The sequence below is a fragment of the Emydura macquarii genome, unplaced genomic scaffold, assembly GCF_026122565.2.
Source record: "Emydura macquarii macquarii isolate MOO-44397 ecotype Brisbane River unplaced genomic scaffold, CSIRO-AGI_Emac_v2 contig_369, whole genome shotgun sequence".
Classification (NCBI taxonomy): Eukaryota; Metazoa; Chordata; order Testudines; family Chelidae; genus Emydura; species Emydura macquarii.
In genome coordinates, this window is record NW_027130506.1 from 11359966 (window position 1) to 11375228 (window position 15263).

Here is a 15263-nt window from a genome sequence, read left to right on the forward strand (position 1 = left end):
AGTTTCAAAGAGAAAACATTTTAGGATCACTAACATTTTAGGATCACTGTAACATTTCAGTCAGAAGTGTGGAAACATCGTTTTGTTTAGAAATTGATTGTTCAAAATTTTCTGTTCAGTGAAAACTGACAGGAATTTTGTCCTGATCTGTGATTAAAACAAACGTTGATATGGATATTCTGATTTTCATCCAGCTCATTAATAAGTTTTCAAGAAATAAAACCCCACTTCATTTAGGCCAAGTATTTTTTTTTCCCCCTGAAGCACAAGAGTTCTGCTTTGTACTGAATATTTCAAATAGATTTAGCTGTCCAAAGAACCTTTCTGCCATAGTTCTGACATTCATCTTGAATTTTATTGAAAAACAGACTGTCCAATATAGTATATTCAGCTCTTTAAAAACTTCTAGGCTGTGCTTACCACAAGTTTAGTGGAGTCCAACCACTACCGTATGTGTTGATTTCCCTGAATGTAACAGTTTTCATCTTTCAGTTCACTCATGATCATTTTAGAATTTCTGGGTCCAAATTTTCAAAGTTGAATGCCAGCACTCTTCGGTCCCAAGTGAATGCCTACCCTTGGGTACCTCCGTTTGAAAATACTCCACTCTATAAACCCTATGTCATGGTACTAGGGCAGGTTGTTCTGCAAAGTACTAGATAAACAAATTATTGTAGTTTACCTATTTACATTCATCTACTATCAAAAAGTTTCATCCTCTCTGCATTCATTAACTGTTTTCATTGTATTGAAGCTGTTTACAAATCACTATGAGCTCATAGTAGTATTTTTTTAAAGGAGTGTACACTACAGTTTCTGAAAACTCTGCTTCCCAAACAGACTAATACACAAACTTGTGTGAAAGAAATGTACTTGTATTCTGGATATCATCTTATTCTCTTGTTTCTCATTTACTCCCCAGTTTTACTATTTGATCTTACAGTCATACACTGAAGTATCTGGAGCATAACACACACCACAAACAGCACTATGTTTTTATCATATTCACAGTTAAAGCATTCTGAGCCAAACTACGCTAGAACAAGGATTTTGGCCTAATAATACAAGCATGGCAATATAAAAACCTGTTGTTCCCAGCACTAAGTGGCATCGCTTCTATTGAATTTATATCTGAATTTTTGCTTCTCCTACTCTTGTTACAAGTTACATCTGATTGCTAGGACTGCAAATTAGATGAAAAATGTTTCTTCCTATTTTTAGCATTTACTCTGAGCATTTAACAAGTGGGTTTCATGGTTTCCCTGCATGGTCACTCGGTTTCTCTTTGTATGTCTTTCAACAGGAGACAGAAAAACATGTCAAACAGGAAATCATGATCCTAATACTAGACTATTTGTCAAGGAGACTCAAGGACAGTTATAGCACCTGAAACTACCTTTGATTTTACACAATTTTTTAGATTTCAAGTTGACAATCTACAAATTGACCATTTCCCTTTAAATCATTGTTTTGGGTCTTCCAAGATCCATTTTTAAGCCAGGAGCCCACAGACTATCCAGGAGAAATTAATAATTTATAAATGCTTACTGCTGTCTTACTCATTAACCTCTACCTCTGCAAGCCTTAAGAAGTGGATATAGGGAACATTTCTTGTGGGCTGTATAAACAATGGGAGTTTGCAAGCATTTCAAAAAGGCAGGCAGCAACACTGACTGAAAATATCCTTAACCACATGCTTTGAATATGGAATTGGGTGAAGTAAGATGCTTGGAACATGAGTATTGCCTTGGAATTATTCAAAAACTACCGCTATAAATAAGTTGTAAGACATAAAAGAGTAAACAGTGAAAAATGATCTGTTGCAATCAAGGCTACAGTTGTGCTAGAACTGTTGGTAGATATTGCTGAAATACTGTAATAGCTAACTTTTATGTAATGCCTTTCACACAAAGAGGAATGGTTTTTCCGCTCCAAACATTTCCCAATTCTGTAAGGGCAAAGAGGCTGAATCAGAGCATCAGCATCTACCAGATTCCAGCTGTTACCACTGCTTTCAGAGAGGGGGCAGGGAGGAGAGCTGGGACATTTGCTACGGAAACCCAGAACTTTATAGCTCTTTTATCCCTCTCCCATTAGCCACAAGTCTCCAGTGAGATCCCCAGCCCTAGGAGTCTAGCAGACTTAATACAAAGCCCAGCTAGAAAATTTGTTCAAGATAACACATCAGTAGCTGGCCAAACAGAAGAAGTCCGCAGGCACTCGGATTGCCACTTGATCTTGATTCCTGCCAACCCACGGTGCATCCTGCCTATTCTTTCCCTTCCCCTCCCACCGGAGGAGCAGAAGGGACTACCTACCTTCCTCCCTCCCTCCCTCCCTCCCTGCCCCGGGCGCAGCCCTCCGATTACAAACATCCCCTGCCCGCAGCCCGCAGGTACCTGCCCGGCCGGAACGCGGGGGCTGAGCGAGGGTCAGGCACAAACCGAGTTCGCCAGACGCACGAGAAGCGCTTTGGGAAGTGAAGTGAAGCGCCTCTCCCCGCACCTCGACACAGCAGAGCAGCACCCGCCGCTGGCCCCTGGGCGAGTGGACGAGCACCTCCCCCCACACCTGGCGGCTCACACTCTCCTCCCACCCCAACCGCACAGGGCGGTGGGCCTGCCCCCAGGGCAGCAACCCCCAACTAACCGCGGGGGGGCATGAAGGGGCAGGGATTGGGGGGGCTCCTCTCGGGCTCCTCTCAGGGGGAGAGAAATAGGGGGGCGGCACGGCCGAAAGGTCCCACTTCCCTGCCCTCAGGTGAGGGGGGCGGGAGACGTGTGGGGGGGGCACGACCGAAGTACCCCCCCTTGCGTCGTTTGCGGGGTTTCCCAGGCAAGTGCCTCTCACCTGTCCGAGGAGGAGGAGCCGCTACACGATCCGCTGCTCCGGCCGAGCCACGCAGCGCCGCGATCCCAGCGAGTGCAGCCCGTCCCAGTGCCAGCCCGCTCGGCTCGCGGCCGATTTATACCGCTTTGGCCCCGCCTCCGCCGCGCCTCGGGACTCCCCGCCCCGCTCGAGCGCTACCTGCGGGCGGCCGCCTGCTGCCGCTGCTGCTGCTGCTGGGCCCCGCCTGTCTGCAGCCAAGGGGGCGGGCGCGCGGCTGGAGGGGCGGGGTCGAGTGGGCCGAGACCCCGCCCCGCCCCTCTGCCTGGGAGGTCGCGAGGACTCTGGTCTGTGGCAGGCCGATGCGATGAGCAGTCCGGCGCTGTACGCGCTCTGAGGCGAGGAGTCAGGCGCTGTGCATGCTCTGTTCACCGTTCCCTGCAAACCTCTGCTCCGGGTGATCCAGTGCCGCTCCTTTCCAGGCGTTCTGGCTGGGTGGGCCTCACAGCAGCACTTGCTGGTCTTTCAGCATGAGGGAGGGCGGACGATGGACAATATGTCTCCTTAGGGCTGGGGGAATAGTCCCACCAACGAAGCCTGCACATTGTCACGCTGAGGGAAGCTGCCCGGGTCGGTGACAGGCCCAGGCCATCCAGCTGGCAACCTCCGCCTTGACAGCAAGGGCACCTAAGGCCAGGCCAGGGACATTCACAAAACCTAGCCCATGGTCCTTATAGGCCCATTCTGCACAGTTTGAATCCTGACTTCCCCCCCTGTTCAGTTAGTGGTGTTCAGATTCAGTGCTCTGGTTTGGGCACACGGGGGTAAATTTCCCTAGTGTTTGCAGCCGGCGAGGGCGTCGGATCCAGTGCTCTGCTTCTCTGCTATGTTCCTTGGTGTTTAATTTTTTTTAAACTTTATTTTTTTTTAAATCCCTCTTTTCCATAATTTCAAAGAGAAAATCAAAATATCAAATAGTAATAAAATAGGGTTCATTTCTATTGCACCCTTCATTCAAAAAGTTTCCTTAGATTATAAACTTCCTAGGGGCAGGGACACTGGCTTTAGATTGGCAGCAAAGCACAATGCTCACTTGTAAATCTGTGGTGGATGTAGCCTGCTGATTCAATGGGTGCACTATACTAAACTGCCAGGGGACACTGATAACCAGCGGTAACACCCTTCACTCCAGTCCCACATTCTCACAACTGTAATCCCAGCCCACTGAGGATGGGAGGCCCCAAGGGAATGGGGTGGAGGGCTGGAGAACAAGCTAATCTCACACATTCACCAGAGCAGTGGCCTGTGCCCCACAGGGGGGGCTGCCAGGCCAAACCTGAGTGGTGCTGTGACTCAATATGCCAGCTCACAATGGCTGGAGTGGCATGTGTGCAGTTGCTGTGGGTGCAGTTAAACCCGTGAACCCAAGCTAACGCTGCCCCATTATTAATAATCCTAAAGCATTTGGAAATGCCATTCCACATAAAGAAATACGAATTATAAAAAGTGATCATTTTGCCCATGCCTGAAATGCAGCAATAATAATAAAAACAAATATCTAGCTCTTACACAGCACTTTTCATCAGTAGATCTCAAAGTGCTTTACAAAGGAGGGCAGTATCATTATTCCCATTTTACAGAGGGGGAAACTGAAGCACAGAGAAGTGACTTGCCCAAGGTCCCCCAGCAAGCCAGTAGTGGTTTAACAGTGCATGATAATACCATAACACAGTTTAGGACAGAAAGTGAAGTGTTCTGGCAGGCATAATAATGTGATGTAATTTGCTCATGACACAGAGATTAACAGTCATATTTTACCTGAATCTATGTTGATTATATTTCAGATTTAAAAATCAGTGTATATATATATTAATATTGCCCTATATATACTTGGAGCACCTCAAAGTCTTTAATGTATATATCTTCACAACATCCCTGTGAGGCAGAGAAGAACTATTATCCCCATTTTACATATGGTGAACTGAGGTACAGAGATAGAGTAAGGCTGTCTATACTTAAACTGCTACAGCAACATAGTGGCAGTGGCACCACTGTAGCACTTCAGTGCAGACTCTCACTACAATGACAGGAGGGGTTCTTCCATCACTGTAGTTAATCCCCTGAGAGGTGTTAGCTAGGCTGACAAAAGATTTCTTCTGTCAACATAGCACTGTCTACACCAGGGGTTAGGTTGGCATAACTAGGTCTCTTGGGGATGTGGATTTTTCACACCCCTGAGAGGCACAGCTATGCCACTATAAATTTTCAGTGCAGACCAGCCCTACGTAACCTGCCTAAGGCCATACAGGAAGTCTGTGGCAGAGCAAAGATTGAACCCTAATCCCCTAAATTAGTGCTCTAGCCACTGGATCATTCTTCCTTCCCATTGTAGGTAGGTATGATGCAAAGCCAATCAAGGGCCTAATCTGACAATAAAGTCGGGATTACAAGCATGAGCAAGGACATCAAGAATAGTTGAAAATAGAAACTCCCAGTCATGGTTCTCAGTCCCCATTAGGGTGACCAGATGTCCCAATTTTATAGGGACAGCCCCAATATTCAGGGCTTTGTCTCATATAGGCACCTATTAGCTCCCACCCCCATTCTGATTTTTCACACTTGCTATCTGATCACCCTAGTCCCCACACGATGTACTAGTGAGAACCTTTTTAGCACAGTTCAGCTACTGGCGTGAAAGCTCAATAGTTTTAGGAAATGTTGAAAAATGAAAGCATGTGATAGTGAAATCTGGTTGTAGAAAGTATTTTATATATATATATAAATATCACTTTAAGATAAAGCAAATATAAGGAATCTATTAGCCCCTTACTGAAACTTAGTGGGTCTTTTTGGTTGGCCATCTCTGGAGGAAGCAGGACCCTGGAATGGACAGCCCCCAGGGCCGGTGGAGAGAGGCCAACTCAGGTCAGCCTGATTGACAGGGTGGGCAGGGCAATGAGGGATCCAGAAGGGTGGGGGTCGGAGCCCTGCCCTCCCTGTGAGCTGTAGCTGCCTGTGTGGGCATGCCTGGGCAGAGCTGAAGGGGGCTAAGGACAAAGCAGCCTGCAGCTGGAAGAGGAACACAGAAAGCTGAACTGAACTGACCCACAGCAGCAGACCCAGAGGGGCATTCCGGAGAGCCAAACCGAGCGCAGCTGCACAGAGCAGAGCGAGCTGGGGCTGGCTGGAGCCGTCTGGAGCCATGTGCCATGAGCAGCTGGGGAGAGCAAAGGGGACTCTGAGAGTGTGTGGCTACTGCCAGAGCAAGTGTCTGACCCTGCATCCTTGCAGCGTAGCCAGGGCCTGGACAGTGGGCCAGCGACCTGTGACACAAACTGTGAACCTCTCTTACACCCCAGAAACACTGTTTGTGGTGCCCCATGCCAGGGGGCAGTGTTGGGTGTTTTCCTTTAACGTTTCTCCTCTTTTCTTATTTTTATTTGATTTTTGATTGCTGTTTGTTTAATAAATTGTATTGCTTTGCATTGTGTGCAATGACCAATGGGTCAGGGAAGTGCCCAGTGCAGAGTTAGTACCCCGGAGTGGGGACACCCTAGCCCCTGCCCTAAGGGACCACGGCAAGATTGGGGGTTGAGCCCCAGGAATCTTGGGCCCAGCCTTGTCGGGGTTACAGAGACCCCACCACACAGGAGAGTGGGAGGGGAGCCCTCGAGGTCAGGTGGGTCTCTGGATAAAGAGAGTGGGAGCAGGGACTCAGATTCTTTTGCTAGCCAACTCTACCAGGGTAGTGTATGCTCCAGGAAAGTTCCCCACAATGGCAGGCCCATTCCCACGCTTACACAAAACCAGTATGATAGAAAGACTGAATTTCAAAATGATATCACATCTGCATTCTAACACATGGTCTGCTTGTGTTCCTATTGAAGGCAATGGCAAAACTCCAGTTTATTTCAATGGAAAGAAGACTGGGTTATAACATATTTTTAGCTGATCCACGCAGAGTAGTGGGGGCTATGAGTGCTATACATCACAGAATCAGTTTCTGCCAGCTCTCCGCAGGTCGTCATTTCTGCAAATAACAGACTGGGCTCTGCTAAATAAAGATTGCCAATAAATGCCTCATTTGAGGGTATTAGATTTATGATGTACACAAATCCACAATAGGACAGGTTTAAATTGTGACAGGCTTGGGTTATGTTGGAGAAAAGTCCATTTCTCTGGTTTGCTGTGAGACATTGTGTTTGCTGTTTCGAAGAAGAGTCCTGATTTTAATGCGTCTGTTCTGCATCCTGCACTAGCTGGAACTATGACATACTAAAATAATGGTAAAGTGTCCGCCCGTCGCATAGTTGTCTGAACAGAAGAATGAGAGCCGGGAACTCCTGAGTTCTAAACTGAGCTTTGAAACTAACACCTTAAACTCTCCACATCAGTTTTCACATCTGTAAAACTTGGCTAATAATGCAAGCTATAGGGGCTAGGGTGTCCCCACTCCGGGGTACTAACTCTGCACTGGGCACTTCCCTGACCCATTGGTCATTGCACACAATGCAAAGCAATACAATTTATTAAACAAACAGTCTGGAACAGTTCAACTGCATGACATAGGGTAGATCTACATTTGCGGGGGCATGTAGAATATGGAGACTGCACGTCCTGCTAACACAGGTATAAATAACAGTGTAGACCAGGGGTGTCAAACATACGGCCCGCGGGCCAGATGTGGCCCGCAAACCGTTTTTGTGCGGCCTGCAGCCCCTGGAGCCACCGCCGAAGAGGGGAGGACGTGGCGAGTTTTGACGGCGGCAGCTCTGATTCCGCAACCTGCCGCCGAGAAGAGTCACCGCCTCCTCCCCTTTTCTGCGGGAGCTCACGGCGTCATAGCTGCCGCCGAAAATGGGAGGAGACGGCAAGTGTTCACAGCGGAAGCTTTGGTGGCGTGAGTTAGTGAGGTGCCGCAGAAAAGTGGAGGAGGCGGCGAGTCTTGACGACGGAAACTCTGACGCCGCGTGCTGCCGCCAAAAATGGGCAGAGGCGGGGAGTTTTTTCAGCGGCGTGGATAGCACCGGGAGTTGCCGCCGAAAAGGGGCTGCTGCCGCGCCGCCAAAAAAAGGAAGATGCCCCGAAATATTCAGCGGTGGGTTTTGCTCCTGGGTATGCCCCAGCTCAGGTACAATTTATTAAAAAGTGGACCGCCATCATCAGCGAGTTTGACACCCCTGGTGTAGACAGTGAGAAAGTGCTTAGGTAAGTAAAGAACAGACACGCCAGAACCCTAGGGTAAATACCCTATATGGGTCTTTATATGCCCAAGCAGTGCCTCCTATGTCTACACTGCTATATTTAGCAGCGTAGTGTCCTTCTACTGAGCCCTGTTGCAGTGAAATGCTCCAACATCAGGGAAAGGCTCTGGCAGAGGGGAGGCAGTGGGGAAAGGCTCCAGTAGCTCCCCCCTGCCCAAGCCTTTCCCTGTTGCCTCCCCCCTGCCAGAGCCTTTCACTGTGGTGTAGCTACACATACCTCACATGCCACTGCAAATGTAGACCAGGCCATAGTCTTTATGCCGCTAACAGGTCTCCTGTACCTCAAATGAAAGGGGGTTTTGCTTTTGGAGCAAGAACATTAGCATTCAATCCCCACTTCCACTGAAGAGTTCCAGGTAACCATGTTGGGCAGCATAAAGACAACTATTAAGGCTAGGTTGACGCAGGTGTATTATAATATTTAACTTTGTTAGAAAGTTTGTTGTGAAGATGAATTAACTAATGTCTGTAAAAAGTGCACCTAACAATAATAATATTTGATGCAAAGATCATATCCTTCTCTCATCATTTTTCCCCGACAGGCCAAAAACATCAAAGGTAACAACCTTACGTTGTGGCCATCTTTGCTTAGTGCATGTTTCCTTTTACATTGGACATAGTGGTTCTACCATCTTTGTACTCATTTTACACTTTGAGGCCTGGAAGCTGATGAAGTCATCAAAATCCGTTCACTTGGAACTCGAGCCTATTTTGAACCCAAACCTTCAAAAATAAGAGATGAGCCAACACACTGCTCCACTGAATCTCACTACATGTGTTAGGATCATGCCAGAACATCTATATAGCTCATTGGTTTTTAAAACTATGGAATAAGAACAAAAACACTGAAAGGAAAAGGTGAACAGGACTATTTTCCCAAGGAATTAATCCTTCATAGAGATGAGTCTGAAACAAAATCCCAGCTCAGTAATACCCAAACTTCGGGAAAATTCCAATCTGGGTTAGGATTTGAACTTTGTGGCTCAGTCCATCTTCATGCAGAGCTTCAGAGTTCTTGAGTGTGATGTGCTTGGGTGCTACCCGGGAAAGGGTCCTGCAGGTTGCAGAGATTCAGTGAAACAAACTGGAGGTCAGATTAGAGCTGGGCAAAACTTTGGCAACATTTGCAGTGAAACCAAGAGCATTTCTCTTGGTTTCAGGTTTTATTACTAAGCAGGTTCACTGAAAGTTTTGCTGAATTTGGGATGAAAACAAGGCAAAGCTTGGCCATTTCATTTGAGTTTCACTTTGAGCTTTGTAGTTTATTTGAAATTTAGGCTACACATGGTGATAGGCACCTTAGAAGTACCTGAGACAGATAGAAAATAGATGGAGAAATACATCCATAACATAAGGGGTGCACATCCATGTGAACTGAAACCCTGGGAATCAAAACCCAGAGTGGGTCAACATCCCGATGTATATTATCCATTGTAAGGATGAGATTTATTACCCATTGTAACATGTTTGGTGATAAAGCTCTTTCTTCCATTGTAAGGCTGAGGATATCACCATGGTTTGTGATGTCTTTCTGGGCAGGAGGATGGATTTCAAGAGAAAATAGTAATTCCAGAAGTCCAAATCAGGAAGTATTTACTATGTGAAGATGCAATATCTAAACTATGCAAAGGGCCAAATCTTGCCCTATGCTACAGAGAAGCACTGGTAAGGCTTAGAGGAACCTCTTTCTGCCTCTGCCCCAGTTCACAGCAAGAAGCATGCCTAGAACTCAGAAGAGTGCTAGAGAATTATGCAAGTTGACATACAAACTAGTACACCACAATCCCCGTGGAGCTAATTAGAGTTTATACTGCAGTGTGCTACATGTCCTAGCCAGGGGCACTCTCTGGCTGCGTAGCCAGATCCATCCAGTCCCCACCAACAGCCTGATCTTATAACTAATGTGCACCCAATACCATCCTGCCCCGCACTTGCATGTGTGACTGTCACTTGCAATGGCAAGACTTTTAACCTGGAATATAATGTAAACAAAGTCAGCAAATAATGTTGTCAGTTTCATTGCCCAAGTAGCTGGAGGCATAAGAGGCAATCCATTGGTAGTGTTTTAAAGTAAGTTAGAGGTGTAATAAATTTTGTTTTATGAAGCTGAGTTGGTAACAATTATGGAGGCTTATGAGAACAGGTGAGACAAGCACCTGTCAGGAATGGTTATTACGAAGTCCTGCCTTGAGTGCAGGGGACTTGACTAGACCTATTGAGATCCCTTCCAGTCCTACACTTCTTTGATTCTATGTAATTATAGCTATATATACATATACACAGAGAGTGTAAATCCAAAGAAAAATTGTAAATATTTCCTTGCTGAGAAAAGGACTTGGGCCTGGTCTACACTAGAGACTTTTGTCGACCAAAGTCTGCTTTTTGCACCAAAACAGTGGTGGTGTACACATTGCAATTACCCTTTCCCTCCCCCACCCCCCACCACTGACCCAACTCCCCTGATTTAGTGACAAAATAAACCACCTCGACAAGAGGCGTAGAAGCTTTTTGTGCCAAACGTTTAGTGACAAAGTGTCTGTGTAGATACCATGCTTGGTTATGTCATGGTAAATGACCTTCAGGAAGTGTCCCACAATGCCCATCGTGACCGTTCTGGCCATCAGTTTGAACTCCGCTGCCCTGCAGGCAACTGCCTCTCCCCCTTTAAAGTCCCAGGAATTTTTGAAAGTCCACTTCCTGCTTGGTAGGAGTGAAGAGCTCACATCTCATCTTCCCAACTGACCATGGCGGCTTCGTGCACCAAACACTCTCCCGCCTGGAGCACACTGAAGCTTCTGGATCTGCTTGGCATTTGGGGAGAGGAGGCTGTGCAGCCCCAGCTCCATTCCAGCTGAAGGAACTTCGATACATACAGTCAAATTTCTCATTTAATGGTGGAGAAGGGCTATCAACAGGACATGCTGCAGTGCCGTGTGAAAATCAAGGAGTGCGGCAGGGGTACCAAAAGGCTAGGGAGTCAAACCATCACTCTGGTGCAGAGCCAAAGACTGCCGCTTCTACAAGGAACTGGAGGCCTACTCAGTGGTGAACCCACCTCCACTGCCAAGAGACCCATGGATACCTCTGTGGGCCCAGAGGCAGCGGACACTAGACTCAAGCCCAATCGGCAATCGCTTGTGCAGGGACCAAAACAGCACACAGGCGAGCAGCATAGGGACCTGGTTTGAAGCTGCTCGCATGGAGGAGATGCACCCTAACATCTCTGCTTACTCTCAGGAGTGAGATATCAGCTTCTATGGGCCCCATCTATGGAAAATGGTGGCACAATTTAAAATTTTGTCCCTATCTACCTGCATCAATACCCAAACAACCACCCAGAACCTTTTCCCCCGCTTGAGTGTCCTCTCCCGTTGGGCACAGCTCTCCATGACCTGGGTGATCGCCGAGCTGTGTGTTTGCCAGGGGACAGTGAGACGGAGGTGTATTTTACAGTAATGCATCAATGTTGTTAGGGCACTGACAGTCATGCTTCTGTTCATTGTTTATTGTGCTGCTACAGATGTGCCCTTGAGTGGAAATCCCTCCACACCTGCAGAGCACCTGAGGTTGATAAGAAAATGACCACGGAGAAGCAAAGAGGAGATGTTCCAAGAATTCCTCCAATCCTCTGAGGTGGGAAAAAAAAGGCATGGAGACACACTGTGTCCAAAAATCAGAAAATTTATAGGCTGGAGAGGAGGGAAACCAGGAGCAAATAATAGCAGCTCACAAACGCATTATAAAAGCCATGGAGGAAGAAATGGAGCTGCTAAAGTCACTAATAATGCTGCAGACTGAATTCATTACTCTCCCCCCCTTGCAGCTAATACAGAACTGCTTTCCATGTCCTCCCCAAACTCCACCCACACATTCCTACCAAAGTCCCAGCCCATCTTGGTACCCTGTTCACTCCATCTTTTCAGACAGTTTCCAGAATAATAGCTGGACTTACACCCAGCTGTCATAGCTCACACTGCCCCTTACTGCTTTCTCCCCTTCAGCTTTTCGTGTCTGTTGAGAATCATTGTTACTTAATAAAGACATACTCTGTGAATAATAAGCAATCTTTATTTGTCTCTTGCACACGGTGGTTGCAGCTCACATTGATACACAGCGCAAGCCGAATAGCAATCAGAGCATGGCACAGTGCGGTTTACAAAGGCACCTTCTTGGTGCTCATTGTCAAAATAGTTTCTCAAGGCCACCCTGATTCAAATGGCCCCTGGTTGTGTCCCTATAATAGCTCTGACATCTGGTTGTACATATTCAGCCACAAGATGATCCACCTCTGCGCTCCACCCAGGGGGAAACTTCTCACCCTTAGCTTCACAAATATTATGACGCACAACAGCAGGCAGCTATAACCATGGGAATATTTTCCTCATTTAAGTCTAACTGGCCATAAGGGCATCTCCAGCAACTGTCCAGGTTGCCCGTATAAGGCTTCATGAAGCATGGCGGTAAGGGGTAGGCTGGGTCTCCCAGGATCACTATGGGCATTTTAACATCCCCCATTGGAATCTTTTGATCTGGAAAGAAAGTCCCTGCTTGCAGCTTTCTGTATAGGCCAGTGTTCCTGAAGACGCGTTCATCATGCACCTTCCCTGACCAACCTGCATTGATGTCAGTGAAACGCCCATGGTGATCCACAAGTGCCTCCAGTAGCATAGAGAAGTACCCCTTTCTATTGATATACTCTGTCGCAAGATGGTCCGAGGCCAAAATTGGGATATGTGTGCTATCTATCTCCTTGCCACGGTTAGGGAATCCCATCGCTGTGAAGCCATCCACTATTTCACAGACATTTCCAAGACTCCCAGTCCTTCGTAGCAGAATGCAATTAATGGATCTGCACGCTTGCAGTAACACAGCTCCAATAGTGGATTTCCTGATTCCAAACTGATTGTTGACTGACCGGTAGCAGTCTGGAGTTGCCAGCTTCCACATGGCAATCATCATGTGCATCTCCACTGAAAGCAGCTCTCATTCTGGTGTCCTTTCACTACAGGGCAGGGGTGAGCTCCATAGAGAGTTCCATGAAGATGCCTTTGTGATTCGAAAATTCTGCAGCCACTGCTCATCATCTCAGACCTGCATAATGATGTGATCCCACAACTCAGTGCTTGTTTCACATGCCCAAAAGCAGCGATGCACCGTGTGCAGATGCTCCATGAATGCAAACAGTAATCCGGTGTTGTTGTTTGCATGGCACACAGCAGGTCAGGCGCCTGAGATTCCAGTTCCGATTGGGAGCTCATGATATACTGCGTGACCAGCTGTGATGTGTTCAGAACACTGACAACAACGGTGGAGAGCAGGTGCACCCTTTCAGATAGAGACGGCAGGTGCTCATGAAACTGGGGCTGTTAAAAAATGTCATGAAACGCAGTAAGAAACCCATGGAATGACAGGACAGAAATCACTGCCTCATGGGGCGTTGAGCCTGCACCCATGATGCACTGTGATCCTCTCCCCCTTCCCACAACTCCTAGTGGCAAAAGGTGGTGAGTTGCACAGTGGGATAGCTGCCCACAATGCACTGCTTTCACTGTTGATGCTAGGGCACCAACTGTGGACGTGCTACGGTGACACAATAAGTGCTGTGTGGACAGACACAAACATTGTAATTACAGCGCTTTTTTGATCATTGTTGTAACTTGCATCAACAAACCTTTCTAGTGTAGACAAGGCCTAACTACGTTCTCTCGCTTGCCTATGTCTTCTGATGCCTAGAAATTATAAAACTTAGGGCTTGTCTACACTTGAAACAATATAGCTGCAACACTGCAGCTAAAGGTTCTCCCATCAGTGTAGTTATTCCGCCTCCCTGAGAGGTGGTAACTGGGACATCAGAAGAATTCTTCCATCAGTCTAGCGCTCTCTACACTGGGGATTAAGTCGGTTTAAGTATGTCGCTCAGGGGTGTGGATTTTTTTCACCCCTGAATGACATAGCTGGGTCAATTTAACTTTTGAGTGCAGACATGGAGCTGGTATTTAGATAGCTCTTTACAAACTAACTAATTATTCCTCCCAATGCCTCAGGGAATGGAGGTGGAGGAAAGGAAGCACTAAGAGGTTATGGGCCTGATCTAAAATTCACTAAAAGTCAGTGGTAAGACTCCTGTTGAGTTCAATGAGCTTAGACTTGGATCAGGCTCTAAATCAGTGTCAATGCTATGATTAGACCACAGAAGTTCCTGCTTTCCACATTTTTATTTAGTCCACTAACCCATTCTGACTCTTTTAGCAGTAGTGCCTTGCAGACTTGAAATATATCTAAATACCACCTAACAAATTGCAATGAGGGCCTTCCACAGAATGCTGCTTTTTGGAGTGAGGAACGTTCTGTTAAAAATAGGCAGTTTAACAATAGTGCTAAAGGTGGACTCAGGAATTCCAAAAATGTAGGACATTATTATTAATTGTATTTATTTCCTAGAAGCCTCAACCAGGACTGGGACTTCATTGCATTATGCATTGCACAAACACATTAAATGAGACAGTCCTTGCCCCAAAGAACTTCCAATCTAAATACAGACAGGCCAACAAAGTGTAGAATTATTATCTCCATGTTACAGATGGGAACTGAGGCACAAGCTCACCCAGGAAATCTGTGGCAAAGCCAGAAATTAACCCCAGATCTCCTGGACCTCAGCCACAAGACAATCCTTTTCTTTGATATATACATCATTGCAATTCTAGTGTTAAAACTGGGAGTGAGAGCGGTAGTGCTGCCAGCTGTTAACAAAGAAGAAAAGTTGAGTAAAAGTTAAAGCTTAGTATCATTTTTTCCAGTTAGAGCATTGTGAGATTAATTAAAAACAAACAAACCCTAAACACTCTTTACATTCAAGCAGCAGTAATATGATTAGTCACTGCATGAGTAACTCCGGGTGTTTCCATGTGCTTATTAATAGTCCTGCAGTTGTGATTTTGGACACAGTTAAACGATACATTATGTACAATATATTAGAGCTTTGCTGGTCTAATATATTGACTCTAACATGCATCTAATACCGTGAAATTCCACTCTTGGGTGACACACTGCATCTATTGAGAATTACAGTATAATAGAACCCTCCCTTGCTGTCTATGGATCCCTCGATGATGTTGACATGTAACCACATAGATCAATTGCCCTTCTAGAAATCATCCATTGCAGCCTTGGATC

At 46.5% G+C, this 15263-nt stretch overlaps 1 protein-coding gene across 1 annotated transcript in view; it reads right to left on the reverse strand.

Annotated features, from left to right (window-relative positions):
* The window catches only part of NDRG1 (N-myc downstream regulated 1), a 56443-nt gene extending 53503 nt beyond the window's left edge, over window positions 1–2940 (reverse strand). Inside the window, exon 1 of the mRNA XM_067531604.1 lies at window positions 2851–2940. The gene's annotated coding sequence lies outside the window, so the exon portion shown is untranslated. The remainder of the gene's footprint in view (window positions 1–2850) is intronic.
* Between the last annotated feature and the right edge of the window lie 12323 nt (window positions 2941–15263).